Source organism: Miniopterus natalensis, chromosome 19 (genome assembly GCF_054644295.1).
Source record: "Miniopterus natalensis isolate mMinNat1 chromosome 19, mMinNat1.hap1, whole genome shotgun sequence".
Classification (NCBI taxonomy): domain Eukaryota; kingdom Metazoa; phylum Chordata; class Mammalia; order Chiroptera; family Miniopteridae; genus Miniopterus; species Miniopterus natalensis.
In genome coordinates this window covers 3,297,771-3,314,113 of record NC_142099.1, presented here as the reverse complement: position 1 = coordinate 3,314,113, position 16,343 = coordinate 3,297,771, and the positions used below count along the sequence as shown (strand labels likewise).

Below are 16,343 nucleotides of genomic sequence, written 5' to 3'. Positions count from 1 at the left end.
GCTGCTGTTGCTGCTTTTGACACAGCTACAGGAAATAAGACGACTACTGGAATGCATACCAGGAAAAAGTGTTCCCAGAAGGCTTTGCAGAATGAAAGTTGGAATCCCTGAGTGGAACCAGATTTCTGAAAAATAAGCTTTCTGTTCTCTTTGGCTGAGATGCTTCTGTTAAAAATGAAATACATTTTATGCACTTGATCACATTGCATATTAAAAATACATTACAGGAAAACATGGGCACAGAAGTTACCCTGCAATACCTGAAGCTCAATGCGAAAACCACAGTGTCATGACGCCGTAATGGAGTGTTGGCTCTTGAGGTTGAACTACTTAACTACGTTGCACTTGAGATGCACCATACTATCTTCCTTCTCATTACAAAGGGGGAAAATTCCTAGTTATTTTGGTTACCTATTGCCGTGTAACAAACTACCCCAAAATGCAATGGCTTAAAACAGTAACTCTTATTTTCACACAGTTCTGGGGATCAGGAGTTCAGACATGGCACAGCAGGGAAAGCCTGAGTCTGCTCCGTGGGATAAACGCGAGATGTGAAGATCCGAGATGGCTTCTCTAGTCCCAAGTCTTAACTTCAGCTAGGAAAGCTTCAAAAGCTGGGGCTGGCCGGCTTCGTTTAAGGCCAGTAGTCCGAGATCTCTGCACTGGCTGTCATCTGGGCTTCTCGGTTCATCTCCATACAGTTTCAAGGCCTCTCCCTTTCCACATGGCCTCTCCACAGTCCCCATTGTTTCTCCAGAAGGGGGGCTGAACTTCTCTCATGGAAACTCGGGGTGAGTGGGAAAGGAAAGGCTACCATGCCGGAGCTTCAGGCACGAGACTGGTACAGCCTCTCTCTCCCTGCCTTCTATTGGTCGGAGCAACAGAAAAGTCACAGGGTCCAGATTTAAAGGTAGTGTGAGTACCAGAGGGTATGATTTTTTTTTGGAGTACAATCAAAGGAACAGTTTTCCATAGTTCACCCTCTTGCCCCTAATAACTCACAATCAACCCACAACCAAAATACACTCTCCCAGGATGGCCAGAGACTCGACCAATTATTGCATCAGGCTCCGTCCTGTAGTCCAAGATCTTGTCATCTAAAGCAGGTCCATATGTGAACAAAAAAGGCCTTTGGCGTAGCTTCTCTCCCTCCGAAGACTCGTGAATTAAAGAGACAACTTGTCTGTCTTACATCCTCTTGAAAGACGGCGAGGAGTCTGGGAGGGGAAAGTTGCAATATGCGCTCCCCTTTAAAAGGGGGGGGTGCGTTAAATAGATGTAAAATTATAAGTAGAATTAAGAGCATAGCGGACGCGGGAGGCGCCTCTTTGAGGTCCCGTCGCTGAGCTGGTGTCTCCGTCTTCGAGGTGCTCTGCGCGTTGGCCCACGGCTGCCCAGCTCTCCGGCTGGCACCGCTGCGTGGCACAGGATGAGTCAGAGCCAGCGGCTCCCGCGGCCGTGTGTTCCATAGGAAACATTGCTGCTTAACAGATAACTTTTGGGAACAAATGGATCACTCCAAAATCAGGTGAAATATTAAAAACAGAAATACTAGCTAAGTAATGAAAATGTTACATAACTATTCAGCTCATACCTACCACGAGGCAGAATTTGGCAAACTTTTCTAATAATTTAGCCTCTATTCTTACATTCCAGCTTAACCAAAATATTTTTTGAAGAATTGATTGTATTTATGTTGTCGAAAAACAGGATAAAACGTCTCTTGGCTGCGTGAGAGAGTGTGTGAAACTGGATTCCACGTTCATATATATCAGGGACTCTCATCATACAAATTTACTTGTGGTTTCAAAACACCCTGTCCATTTTTATTTCTTTGTATCATTACCCAATTTCCCCTTGTTTGCTCAGAGAAAATTCCTTACGTCTCAAGACATAGTTCTAAACATTGAGAACAAGTAATATTTGGCAAATCAACGTGTTTTGATCAGTGGCATTATTGTGATGAAATTTGTTGAAAATATGATCATAATTGTCCATAAAGATCAATAATTGGCATGTTTGTAGGTGAAACAATTGCAAATGCTCATTAAAACAGAATCTTTGGGAAAGTACAGAGCAAGTACTTGCAGTGGGTAGGGAAAGCCATGCGTCCACTGGAGCTCTAAATTTTTAACCCAACAACCTGGATTATTACTTCACTAATACTCGGTCAGAATGTGGACAGAGAAATAGAAAATGATAAACAAAACAAAGTTAAATTTAGAGGAAATATTCCAGCCTAAAGCTTTCATTTCCTTTTTTTTTTTTAAAAAAAAAGTAAACCTACTCAAAAAACACCTACATAATATGTAAGTAAAAATCCCTTTTAAAATGTTACTTCAGGTCTTAAAATCATTTGATAAGTCACACCCCATTTGTTGTCTTTTAGGGGAAAAAATTGGCATGTTGTGGAATTATTGTGCTATGGCCTATGACATTTCTCCCCATTCTGCAAAAATTCCAAAATATTGACAACAAATGCATTTTCACAAGGAAGAAACCTGGCCCAGTTTTAAGAGTCTCGGACCCACGTATTCAATGAAGGAAGGAGGAATTCCGCGGTCAGGCCCCCGCTCTAGCTGCTGCTCTTAGCTTGTCTGCAAGCGTGCGAACTACGCTGTTTATTTTCACGGGACGGGAAAACTCCGTATTCAAGCTACTATCATTTCCCAGAAATAAGTGGCCATGGGAGGTGAACAGTGAGTCGGAGCCCAAGCGCAGCGCACCCTCGGCCCGGGCCCGGCCCCGCACAGACGGATGGCAGCGTGGGGGATACGCCGCGCGAACAACGGGCCTTTCAGGGGCGGCGCGGGCCCCTCTGCCCATGAATAGCGCCATTCATGCCAGCGCCCTGCTTGCGCGTGTGCGTGTGCCTGTGAGCGAGCCCTGTGAGTTCTGGAAAGCTCGTCCGTGCTGGCCGAGCCCAGCTGCAGGCAGCAAATGTTTGGAGATGTCTAAATCTGTGTAATTCCATTCAGTACTTTTTAATGAAATAATTCAGCCAAATGTGTGAAAACAGGAATAGAGGGGGGGAAATGAGCAAACAAATCATGATAGGACTCCTGTTCAAAGTAAAACATAAGTAATATAAAATGGCCAGTGAGAGATGCACTAAGACGAATGTTTTATTCTCATTTGATTGAGAAATAAAGAAGCATCTCACCTGAATGCGTCAGAAGAGAGGGGCCTGTCGGGATGTGAGCGAAGGAACCAGATGTCCCTGGGGTTAGGATATCCTATCGTGAGGCTACAGCTCATCTGTTCCTTCCGTAGGGTGTGTTAATCATCATATTAACCTATAAAATTGCACTTTAATTTTATGATTGCATAAAAAAGCAAACTACATGAAGATGGATAGAAAAAAATGGATTAGCTATGTTGTGTGGTTTAGTAAAATAGTATTTTCGCCATTTAAAGTGTTACTAGGTTTACACGACAATAGTGTAAAAACTTCAAGGGGACCGGGACACCGTCTGACACCCAGTCGGTCTCCACCGCACACCTGTCCCTCCCGTGACCTGGTCCAGCGCCTGCAGTGGGTCGTGACAACCACCGAACCAGGCCGCACGCTGGCCTTTAGGGATCAAAGGTGACACGGCACAAACGTCAAGATGCCAGATGTTTTTTCCTTCAACAACTCGACACTCTCGTGGCACAGAATCGCCCCTGGCCTACGGTAGGAGCTCAATAGTCATTTATTAAATGAACAAGGAAAGAAAGAAAGAAGGGAATGGATGCAGGAGACACGGAGGAATGTTTGCAAAATGGTGACCAAATTAAATGAGATAACCTACTGAAGAGGACCCGGGACATTTGTTAGCAACTGTGACTTTTTATTTTCCTCTGTGAACGGCCCCTTCATGTCTCTGTCTGAGCGCCTGCTACCTACCGCTTCGCTCTGGCTTGCTCGTGACCCCCCGGCCTGCCGTGACCCCTGGTGTCCTGCATGCATCCTCGCATCCCGGGCCCCTGTCGGGATTTTCGTTTATCTGTTTCTATTTCGCAATTCAAGTTCCTAAAAGGAGACTGTGACTGGCCAGGTAGGTGGGTGGTTCGGCTAAAATCGTTCCAATCCAGGCCGTTCCCAGGCCGGGTGTCCTCGGGAGAGACGCTCCTCCTGTCCAGCCAGCAAAATCCAGCAGTTGCATGACATGGGCTCTTCTGTCCAGGTCGTCGGCTGTGACTTTCTCTGTGTCAGTCACAGCCTTTGGCGTGCATATGGCAGGAGGCATAGCCCCTGAAAGCCGAGCGTGTGCGACCCCTGGGGCTTCAGAGGACGCGCAGCCAGCGGTCCCGGTGCAAGCGAGCCCAGCCCGTTCCCTCGCTCGGCCTGCTGGAGCCCGGGGGCGTCTAACTGAGCAGCCCTGAGCCACTGCCGGATCGATGAGTAATTGGGGCTGGGGCGCAGGAGGAGGGACAGGTCTGGATTTTGCTCAACCCTTGAGTCAGGAGATGGGTCGGATCTACTCGAACCACGTAGATGGAGTGGCGGAGGGGCTGCCCTTCAGGGAGCCACTGGCAAGGTGAATGCCCTAGTGGAGGTCATGTAGAAAAGCATATTTTTAAAAGAGAAATATTGTTTGTCACCCTTTAAAACCTAATCGTACTGAGACCTGGTTTACTGGTCTTTGATAACAGTTTACAAAAGTAATTCCTCTTTTTTTTTTTTTTTTTTTTTATCATACCAGACAAACTTCCTGGGGTAATTTAAATTCCATGAACTTTTAGGGGAAACGTACTGAATTACCAAAACTCTAGAGCTCAGGGTGTGAAACTCACACAAATGAGCCGTATATAATCCCTGACCTCAAGCACTTTACGGACTAAAGGGAAATAGAGAGTAAGAAGGTAAATACTGAAAAATTCAATACAGGGTGTGAATTCAATGGCAGAGGCCCATTTGCATTTGGGGAAGGGGTGGTGTGACGCAAGGAAGGGCGCAGGCACAGGACAGGTCCCTCTGGGAGCTGGGGGCGTTGGGGTGGGGTCAGGGAAGGGCTCATGAGCTCGGGGGGACTCCCGCACCCCCCACGCCCCAACCCCTTCCTCTGGCAACCACCACACTGTTGTTTGTGTCCACGGGTTTCATTTTTATATCCCATATATGAGTGAAATCATCTGGTCCTTAGCTTTTTCTGACTTACTTCACTTAATACATAATGGATGTAGAATATATATATATAATATGTATAGAAAATGGAATATTATTCGTCCATAAAAGAGAAATCCCACCGTTTGCGACAACATGGCTGGACCATGAGGGCGTCACGCTAAGTGAAATAAACCAGACAAGAGAACCACAAAAATGATTTAAAAAAAAAAAGAACTCATCGATACAGAAAATTCCAGGAAGAGCCTACCCTGGAAGCAGTTACAGGATTTAAACCAGTGACTATGTGATCACGGTTTGTGGGGTCTTGCTTTGGAGGGGAGAGGAGAGACGGACTATTGACCAGTTTGGCCAACAGGAAAATTCCTCCTCCCAGGACACTGACCCTGGATTTATTTATGGGGGGACAGTTGTTCTTTTGAGCAGGGCTCTACACGGTATAAACTGCAGGTCTCAGGGGGTTAGTGGCCCGTGGTGGTCGGGCCGGGCTGAAGACGGGGGGCCTGAGGCGGGCGTTTTCCGGGGACTCGGGCAGCTGATGGGAAGCTGGGCAGGGACAGGCGCAGAAGGAAGACTCCAGAGTCCCAGAGACGGCTCCTTGAGGAATCCTGCTCGGATTCGTAAAGAAACGAAGAACAAAAAGGCTTTGAGACGCTCCGCCGTGGCCGCTCTGTTTGAACGCTTTTCCGAGCCCCACACTGAGCAGCGCCCATCGCGCGCCGCAGACCTTTCCAGGCCGCCCCACGCCGCTGGACGGGCCGCTTTGAAGTCCCCTCGGCGGCGCACGGGGATGAAAGGGAGCCCTGTCACCGTCCCGAGCGGGTCTGGGGTACGGTAAAGCAAAGAGGAATCCTGGGGAATAAGCTGAGCAGGTCTTCAAAAGACCTTTTCTCTCCCTGTTAAAAAGTGTTCATTCTTGGTTGCCACCCTCTTAGAAAAAATTGCGACACTCGGTAGTTTTATTTGGAGCAACATGAATGGTTTTACTTTCAATAGTCACAGGAAAATGACAGGCTATATTTAATTTTTTTATATATCTTTATTTACATAGACTTTAGCGATATCCCCGCTTGCTGTATAATTTGATTTATTTTGGGACATCAGAAAGAATCCATTGAAGCTGCCCATGGCCGCTGCCTGGTTGGGCAGCCGGGCCGGTGGCACAGAGCAGAACAGTAAATGAAATTCAGTCAAGAAATCACAGGCTGCTTCAAGAGGGAATCGTGGGCATTTTTATAAAAGTGTACTTTACCCAAATACGAAAATATTAGTTGAGCAACAAGCAAGCCGGTGTTTGAGGACGCGGTGCCCCTAATTTAAGCAAAAGACCTTCCAAAACCTCTCGGTGGTGTCTCCAGAGACGTGTGAGCACGGGGCGGACCGCACAAAGCACTGAAATGTAGCCGCAGGCTTTAGAGAAAGAATAGGACCCCCTGTTTCGCGAACTCTTCTAATTCAGTGTTGTAAATAATATTTCCTTCTACTGTCAGGCCTGTGGCATAAAGCTTATTGAACAGAACCGGCCCGAGTTCAGACCCCGGGCCTAGCACCCACGTGCCATCTGCCAGCCCCAGGCTGCCCGTCTGCACCCTGAGGACGGTCACAGCACCGAGGGCGCCTGTCTCGCGAAGCGGGGGGCCCGGGCCCTGGGGCCTGGAGGCCAGTCCCTGCGCCTGGGGACCGAAGGTGAGTTTAACATTTCACGGGGCACGTTTATTTCCCCGGTGCTGTAACTCGCGGAGGGACATCTCAGATCCATCTCCTTGTGCGACCACACCAACCGTTTCCCTGCCTGCAGGCATTTTTGCCTTTTTCCCTCCTTTCCTTCCTCCGGTCCTTCCCTTCCCCCCGACGTCGGGGAGCTGGGCCCTGTGATCAGAACAAGGTTCCCGCATTTCCCGCGTCCAGTTTTTCACCAGGACGATGAACGCTGGGACTAGACTGTGTGGACTTGGTCTCTGTTATCTAGGTTTGGTCCCCAACACGTGCATAGGTCACGTCATCGCTTGAAAAAAGTGCATCCAGTGCCACTTTGGTGACCCACCTGGCAGATCTCACGTGAACGGACAGACACGGCTCTTGTCCCGGGGGGTCTCTCGAGCTCGGACGTTGGGGCCCAGCCGCCCCCGGGACCCTGCCTTTCCTTTTGCTCTGCTGTAAGCTGGTGTCAGAGGGTTTAAATAAACTGCTCAAAGGACAGGGAATGTTTCCAGGGCGTTACCAAAAAATGCCGAACCCCGGGGGGACTCTGGCTCCATTACCCGCCATTTCGTCAACCCCGAGAGCTCCGGGATTCCCGCAGCCTGGGAAGTGCCTTGGTGGTTGCTGACTGTTTTGTTATTGTTGGTGTTTCATGAGAGACTTATTTTGGGTGGTGAGAGAAGAGAACGGCGATTGCCCCAGTGCTCACTTTTCTTTAAACTGTAAGTCGGAAAGGACCATATTCTGCCACCACATTTCCTTGGGGGGCAGGAAAGACGCGTGATGGACTTGACTGCCTTTTTCTTATATTACGTTTTAATTCTGTTTCCAGAGGACACGCATCCATCGAACGAAGGGTGTCCTCATGGCATTTACTGTCGTCGTCGTTTACGGGCCATCGCATCCCTTCCGCACCTCTGCGTGTCTTATAAGACGTATTTGAGAACCGCCCTGCGATTTTGGTCACTAAAAATCACTTCTCTGTTCTGCACAGTCCTCAGGCATGTTGACTGGTCCACCGTAATTTTTTCATGTAAAAAGGGGGGAGCCTGCCTCTCCTAATTATTCTGCTTCTTCGCTGGGGATTTGTACATTAAATTGTTAGTTACTAAATATTAAGTCTGGAACAAGGCACGACACTTCAGACACAGCGAAGGTAAATTACGGCATGCGGCGCTATTACAAGGTGCGCTGCTATTTTTATGGTAACCTTACCCGCTCCACGACCACAAATAAGTGTTTGTCTAGCATGGGTGTCGTTCTAAGGAAATTATGTTGCAGCTTGTAATTACTTCCACTGAAATCTATCTGCTCAGAGTGGGCCTTGCCCTGCCTCAGACGCTGGGGGGTTGGGGGGGCTGTTTTCCTAGAGCTGATTAAAGCCGTGGTATTTACCCTGGTCCTTGAAGAATAAATCAGCTTTACTGGGGGATCAATGAGTCTGGCTGTGTTTCCTTGAAAACCGAAGTACTTATGATGTGGCAGTTTAGAGAGAACGTCAGCAAGCCCTGGGGGTTCCCCGAGGGATGCCGCCATGTGTACCCCGACGACTAAGTGTTTATCTCACACATGCGTGCACACAGGCACACACGCATGCACACACGCACATGCACGCACACGCGCGCACAGCATTTGCAGAGCAGGCCTGGAAGTTGCCTGAGCTGCTAGGAGGACATCTCCCCCACCACCCACCACTTATCTTTCGCATTAAACTGAGATTTCTCAATAAATTAACTGGACTTACAGGAACGCTATTAAGCCCTGCGCTTTTGTACACAGTCCTCATTTGCCCCGTGTACTTGGCAGGCATTTCTGCTCCTGAGGCATTTGGTTTTTTGGGTTTTTTTAAAATCGATTTCAGAGAAAGAGGAAGGGAGAGGGAGAGAAAGGCAGAAGCATCAGTGAGAGAGAAACGTCGCTGGGCTCCCCCCTGCACGGCCCCCGCTGGGGATCGAGCCCGCAACCCGGGCATGTGCCCCGACCGGGAAGCGAACCGGGCACCTCGTGCCTCACGGGCTGAGCCCCGCCGGCCGGGCGCCATTTGCTTTCCCACAGAACCCCTCGCGCGCTCAGACTGTTTCCCCGCTTGGGGTGCCCGCAAATGTCCCGTTAGTCAAAATCCTGATGGCCCGTCACATGCCCGTGTCAGCTACGTCGTGAACTCACCTCTGCTGGTCCAATGAAAAGCGAGCCTCTCTCCCTTTGCTCCCCGGCCTCCTGTCGAGTTTCTTCCCTGAGGTTTGTCACAGTGGCCCCGGGATGACTGACGGCCTCCTGGTCTGTCTCCCACGGAGGCCGTGAGCTCCGCGAAGCCCTCCGTCGAGCGGCGCGCTCCCCGCGCGTCTGGAGCCCACTCAGCACTGGCAGGTGCCCCCGACGGCACCCAGGGGCCGCCTGCGGCCTTGCAGGCGCCAGGCTCTCAGCCCTCCGGGGATGCTGTCATCTTGCCTCTGCCGACCCAGACGCTCTGTGTGAGACCAGCTCTTCCTTGTGGTCCTGTCCGGTGCCCCCAGCCCGCAGGGTGTCTGTGTCCCAGCGGGGACGCCGGGAGGGCTCACAGCCTAGGCGGGGGCCTGGCAGTGAGTCAGCACCCGGGGGCGCCGGCTCCGCGGCCTCCGTTTCTGCCTGCAGTGCGGAGGTGATGTGCTCTGAGGACCTGGGTCAGTGGGGCGTGGAGGGGGACTCGGGGCCCCGGCTCTCCCCGAGGCGGGGCTGAGGGCTCTCAAAGCCACTGACTCTGTCCCCAGGTCCCCGTGACCCTGGCTGCCTGGCCACGGAAATATCCATAAACAACACTCTGGAAAATGGGCCATTTGTGATCAGCTGCAGTTTAGTTCTGCGCTTTGAGAAACAATTTTCACTTTCCAGCCTAAGCGCTCGGTTCGAGTTGGATAAGCGGGACCTCAGCCCCGCACGTCTTTCAGGGGCAGAGACCCGTCCTCTGAGGCCGAGCTTCCCGGAGACGCCTCCCGCTGCAGCGGTCAGGCGGAAACGACTTGAAGACGATCTTCGCTTAATGACTGCCGATTAGTTTCCAGGAAAATATGACAAGTGTTTGCAATATTACAGTGATCTGTCAGGCAAGTAATACAAATATTAGCTGCGCTTCTCACCCCAATAATTTGTGGGGGGCCTTCGACTGATGAGAGAAAAGCAGGTCACAGTGTAAACGACCTACCCAAAGGTCCTCAAAGAGGTTCTCAGGCCGGTGGGTGTTGAAGACCCCACTCCGGCCTCAGGGTCATGAGTTCAGATTCCGGCCTCACCTCGTATCGATGATGTGACGCCGCTAAATCGGCTTGGAGGTCATTTGGTTGCAAGCGGGTGATCTACTTAAGCAAGAAAAATACATTAATTTATTTCTAAAATACCAGTGGTTTATAAAAGAACAGACCAGCCCCTGAAAGTGACAAGAACCAGTCATCTCAGTAAAAAAAATATAGACTTTGGTTTTACTTTTTAAAAGAGCATCAGATGAGTCACCCCACCCGGGCGATGGTGCCGGCTCCTCAGCCACTCGTTCCCTGCCCTGGGTTCTGGGGTTTCACTCCCTGGGATCCTCATGGAAAAAGGCGGGGCGCAGACGAAGACTTGGCACGCTCGGGAAGTGCCAGGACTGCGGCGGGAAGGGTGCTGTGACCCTCCCAGCGGCAATTAGTGGGTTTGTGAAACAGCACGTGTCAGAGAAGGACTCGCTCATGGACTCCGGGCGATGACTCGGACGTAGAAACATGAGAAAAAGACTGGGACAGGCCTCTGAGGTTCACCTTAAGATGGGGGCAGGCGCGATTCCTGCTTCCCGCAGAAGACGGGGCTTAGGACTCCCAGGAACCCCCCTCCCGCCCTCCCTCCCTCTCTCACCTTCCTAATTTGTTTCTAAGGAACAAATTATTGCTATTGCTTCTATAGAGGCGCCCGTCCTGCCTTCTAGCAGGTTCCTTCCACCCCGCGTGGCACCCTCTCGGGTGTGGTCCTAGGGAGCCCCACGTGCAAGCAGGGGCTCCCCCTCTAAGGTGAGAGGCAGCCCAGGAGCCCAGGAGGCCCCGGGCTGGGAGTCCGGGGGTGAGAGGCCGGCGGGAGGCGGGGGACCCCGCAGGCAGGACACGGGGGTAAACCCGCAGCTGCGTCCCTCGCCTGGACATGAGGGGCGACCAGAGCGGCCTGAACACGGTCCTGTTCCCGGGAGCCCGCGCCACAGAGCAGTGTGTGCCCTGCCACGCGTCTTGGCTCCCACGGCGAGGCCGCAACTTACCCCCTGGTTCCCTTCCCTTCCCTTCCCTTCCCTTCCCTTCCCTTCCCTTCCCTTCCCTTCCCTTCCCTTCCCGGCCCGCGGCCCTGACTGAGGAGTACTGTGGGCCGGACCCTCAGGAAGAAGCCGCTGCTGAGACCGTCACGAAGACGTTGCGGTGCTTTCCGGAAGCGCGGGCTGGCCTGGCCGGGCACCTGCCCCGCTGACTCTGAGCGGGGCTCGGCCCCTTCTCCCCAAAGCAAACCGCAGGCGAAAACCTGCTCCGCGTTCCCCGGCCAGGGCCCCGCGCGGGCTGCTGGCTGGAGCGACTCAGTCGGTAGAGAGCAGAAAGGCCGGTCACTGTCCCACGGAAAAGTTGCCAGGACCCGAGGTCCGAACCAGCAGCCCAGAGGCCCGGGAGCAGCCTCCCACCTGATGCTGGAGGCATTTCGCTGGTCCGTCTTGTCTTCAAAATAATTCTCATGTCCCTGGTCCAAAAATTCCCTGACTCATTTCAGAAATGTTCAGAAATCCTTGTTCATCAACATTTAATTATACTTCTGTATAGTTCATTTTGTTTTCCATTAGCCGCATGTTTTATGGAACAGACCTAAGCTACTCAGACGCCTCAAGTAAGAAGCTTCACGGACGTGTATCTCCCGTGTCCCGAATTTCCTGCTGACGGCGGTCTCGGGGGGCCTTCCGTGTGTGGGTGCCGCTGATCCTCGCTGTCTCCTTACAGCGTTCCCATTCCCCTGGTCTCACAGACTCGCTCTGCGTCCTTTCAGTCCCCAGAGCAGGGCTCTACTCAGAAGAATATTCTACAGAGCCAGGGGAAAAATCCCCAAACTAATAGTTCTATAAACTTTTTTCCCTGTTAGACTGTGAGCTCCTTGATGGCAGGAACCGAGACGCATTCACCTCTGTATCCCCGGTGAGGCTGTGGGCGCACGGAAGAAGCTCAAGGAATATTTGTGGGGTGAGAACGGCCAGCCTGTGCGTGGGCGGCTCTGAGCGGCCTTCCCCCCACCACCCGTGACAGCCCAGGAGGACGGCGGGTCCTGAGGACCTGGCTTCTCAATGCTGGGCTTGTGGCCGCCCTGAGAGTATTGAGCGAGACTGTGTCTGGGAGGGAAGCACAGAGAAAAAAGTGAGGCTCTTTTTTTTTTTTTTTTTTTTTTTTTTGCTTTTTCTGTCTGCGGAGCAGACTGTGTCCAATAAAAAAAATATACGTGACACAGTAACATTTCAAGGTGACCTCAGTTTTTTATTCCTTTTCATAATCTTTTGGGTAATTAAAAAATCGCTGCTCTTATTTGTATTTCGTGTTGTGAAAGGTTAGTTTATTTCTAACTGAAAGGGACGATGTAAGTGCCCTCGGGAACGAAACGTGACCGGCCGCAGAGTCAGCGTCAGGTGGCGGCGAGGCCCGCGGGGTGGTGCGGGCCCCGGAGCCCGGCCCGCGCGTCCTAAACACGGAATTCGACTTCCGTCCACCGCACCTTCCGGGCAACTGCCACCCCACTTGCGTCACGTTTCCTGGAGTGGTTGTGACGAAATAAAAGACACTATTCCGCTCTGTGCCAACTTCCCAATTAAATCTGTACGAAATTAACACGCACGAATTTCAGGACTGTCTCCGTGTCCCAGGAAAGCCGCGGAGGCCTCCGACGGCAGGGACAGCTCTGCCAGCGGGTGTGACGGAGAAACAGCGTGGGTGCCCACGGCGGGACTCGCGCCTTAAACGAAGGAGGGGTCGTGGCTGTGGCTCTGCGGCCTGCTTTCTGGGCGACGACACACCACGGGTATTGTCAGTAAGTGTAGGGAGACCGTTTCCAGACGGAGACCATTCCGTCCTTTCGATACCGAACTCAGACCCACGGAAGCCTGTTCCGATCGGAGCCGTCGAGGGGGAACCGGGAGTCTCCCCCGAGCTTGTCTTCTTATGTAAAAATCCCACCAGTTTAATAAGAAACTAGACAAACGTTTTTTCCAAAAACCTAACACATCGGGTGGTTGTACTCACCACGCGTGACGCGTGGCCACACGGTAACCCCGGCGGCGGTGCTGAACCCCCGGGCGAGGTTTCGGCTCAGGCAGGGAAGGCGCCGTCGGAGGCGCCTGCCGCTCGGTGCAGCTGCTGAGCTCCGGCCACAGAGGGGGGCCCGGACCTGCCGGACGCAGGGGGCAGCCGGCCGGCGCGAGGAGCGCGTCGCTTACCGCTGGAACGGCGCCCGCCCAGGGGCACCTGTGATGATTTCCATCAAAGAGCGTGAGGAACGCGGGACCTCCACAGCTCTGTGTCCCGGCGAACGCGGCGGCGAGGCCCGGACCTCCCGCTCGGGCCTGAGTCCGCGCAGGTGCCGCCCGTCGGGATAAACCAACAGCAGAGTGTAAGGCGAGTTCGATTTCTGCATTTGTTCGATTTAAAGGGCTTTGGGGACATTTGAGCAAGAAGGTCAGGTAAGCGATCGTTTCCCTGGGAAAACTGAGGCTCTCCTCCCCTTCGGGGCGACCGGTTAGGGTGGACTCTGTAACCGAGCTCGCGGCCGCGTGCTGGGCCTCCCGGGAAAGGCCGCTTTCCCCAGCGGGAAGGAAGTGGCTCGTCAGAACCCGACTTCCTGCGGCCAGCACGCGGTTCCGGAGAACCCGGTCCAGTCGGTGCCAGCTGAGGTGACTGGCGTCGGGCTGGAGACGCTTCAAGCTGGTCGCCCGGCGGCCGGCCCGCGGCCTCCGCAGGCTCTGCGCTGAGCCTCCCCCCGCCCCGGGCATCCCGAGGGCCGGCGCCCAGGGGCCATCCTGGGGTGAACTGGAGCCCACGGCGGCGGGGCCTGCTGTCCCCGAAGTTGTGCTTGACCTTAAAACTGCTACGGAACAGTGACGATCCGAGTGAACTCCTAAGCGGCACAGCAGCGGAACGGAGGTGTGCTTTTCCGTTCAGAAACCTCCCTCTCCTGTAAGATTCTGCACGAAATTCACGCCTTCCGACATTATTTCCAGATGTCCTTTTGGCCGACTTTTAATTTTCTGTTTAGCCAGACCTGTCTCCTACACCAGGACGGCGGTGATGTATCACAGAACAGACCCATTTCTGAGGCCGAAGGTTGAAATCAGAGAGAGCAGTGATCACCTTTATGAGAGGTTTCCCCTTCCAGAAGGATACGGTGCCCAAAAATAATAACGGCCCCGCCTGCAGCCTCAGTTATTTGCACACGTGCCAAGAACTATCCAGAATTAACTTAATCGTCCCCCCGATCTGAGTGTCCCGAGAGCAATGGGAAACCGTTCATGGTCACACATCCTTCAGAAAGTGATTAGCCAGGTAAAGAGGAACTGGCAAGGGCTCAGAAAATGACCTATTTCGTGTCTGGGCCAAACTGTAAATTTTTCAGACCGTTTCCAGTGTCCATTCCAGTGCTCCGGGTGCACCACGAAGGAGTCTGTTTGCTCAGCTGGGAGATGTTCCTCTTGGCTCGGCACCCGATTTACAAAAGCAGCGAGAGAAAGTGGAAACATTTGAACATTTTGTGTGTAAGCAATATCGTGGGACATCAGACGGAGCGCATTTTATAAGAAATTAAATGTGCTTTCTGTGCGCCTGTGTCCCTGAGAACAATACTCAGGTTCGCCAGTTAGCTGACCAGTTGGAAAGGGTCCGAGTCGCCGTGAGCGAGGCCGAGCGCTTCGCCGTTGTAAACGCCTTTCCTGCCGCTTCTCTTCTTCCTTCCCGTCGGACTTTTGCTTTTTTAACCTAAGTTACTGAAATGTTAAGTAAATTGTCATTAACAAGCCAGTGACACCAGGCTGCAAAATAAATAAATGAATAAAAACTCGTGTGATACATTAACATTTTCTTAAAACTTTAAAAGTATTTATTTATATTTCAATTTCATAGAAGTTACAGATATTTAAAAATTGCGAAAAGCAGAACGAGATAAAAAATAAAACAATATCTCCCATCACCTCGCTGCCCAAGATTAATAATAATACAACATTTTCCAAACTCTAACCCTAGGACTAGGCCTTAAAAAATTAAAGTGTTTGGTATAATACTTTATATGTAATTTGTATTATGTTATTTCCGTGAAGATTATATGAAAGTATTATATGTAACACACGCATCTTTTTACCGGCTGTGTAATAGTCTGTGCAGTGTACGCAGACTGATTATAACCTTTCGCCATCGTATTACTGATGATGTTTTACGATAGCGGCACATTATTTATAACAGTTCCCTCAAATTAGTTAATAAATACCTGTTGAAGAGCGATTTGGGGCTAAGACGCAGCTCCTCCCTCGAGAAGAGTCTAGCGCAGTAGAGGACACGGTGCAGTGAAGAGAGAGTCCCTCTGGGGTCGGAAAACCCGCGTGCGAGTGGGCTAAGGCATCGCCGACGCGGGAAGCTCGCACCCTAGGCCGCGGAGTCGCCTTTAAAGAGAAGTTTCATTAAACGGGGCCTAAAATGTGATCAGCTCGGGGATGTAGAGCGACAGTCTCCTCCGGAAGGTGGAGCAAAGTGGAAGTGAAATAAGAAAACTCGGCGCTCTCTGTGAACGAGCGAGAGCCCTCCGGCACTGACGTGCGGCAGGACCCTGGCCACGTTAATCTCTGAGTTTCCGTTTCCTCCTCTTGATTCGGGAAAGGTCATTAGAACTACGGCCTCGGGTTCTTGCGGTGATTAAATGAGTGCACGCCTTCTCTCGAGGGAGAAAAAGGTCTGACTGGACCCGAGGTCGGTGGAGTTTGTGGCCCGAGCCCCTCCGTGGGCGGCGTCCCAGGGCGCAGTCCCTGGGCCCTGCCGCGGGCGGGGATCCGGGAACCAGCTGCGTCCTCAGCTTGGTTCTCAGCAGCTTCTGCGGCGCGGTGACCTCGTTTCTCGCCACAGAGGCTGCGGGGTGGGCCAGCTTCTCACCACCGCGCAGACGTCGCCGTCTCGCAGTGTGGTCCACGCACCACCGCTGGGGAGCTGGGGTTTGGACGGCCACCTTGCTCAACCCTACGAAAAACTCCTAATTTTCCGTTAGAAGCACAACTTAAAAAAATAGTTCAAAGGGACTGGATATGTAGTCAAACTAGATTAAGAGAAAAATCACTGGACTTCACTTATGGACTCTACAGTGAGTGGAGCCTCCCTTTGGGCATTCACCGCTTTGGGAGTGGTCACTGCGTTCTCCAAAACGCCACTTACGACACTAATGAAATTCGGAGAGAAGATGGAGCAATAAAATATTCTCCGCTCACCTCTCTCCCTGACTGTGAGAAGACTGAGAGGCTCGGTGACGTGAACCATCCTTAAATGTTAAT

The 16,343-nt window shown here is 52.0% G+C and overlaps 1 long non-coding RNA gene across 1 annotated transcript in view; it reads left to right on the top strand.

Moving 5' to 3' along the window:
- Window positions 1–8,119, top strand: part of LOC107537177 (uncharacterized) — a 42,482-nt gene extending 34,363 nt beyond the window's left edge. The window contains exons 3-4 of the long non-coding RNA XR_015716105.1: window positions 6,601–6,796; window positions 7,644–8,119. This is a non-coding gene — a long non-coding RNA (uncharacterized LOC107537177). The remainder of the gene's footprint in view (window positions 1–6,600; window positions 6,797–7,643) is intronic.
- Window positions 8,120–16,343: the final 8,224 nt, after the last annotated feature.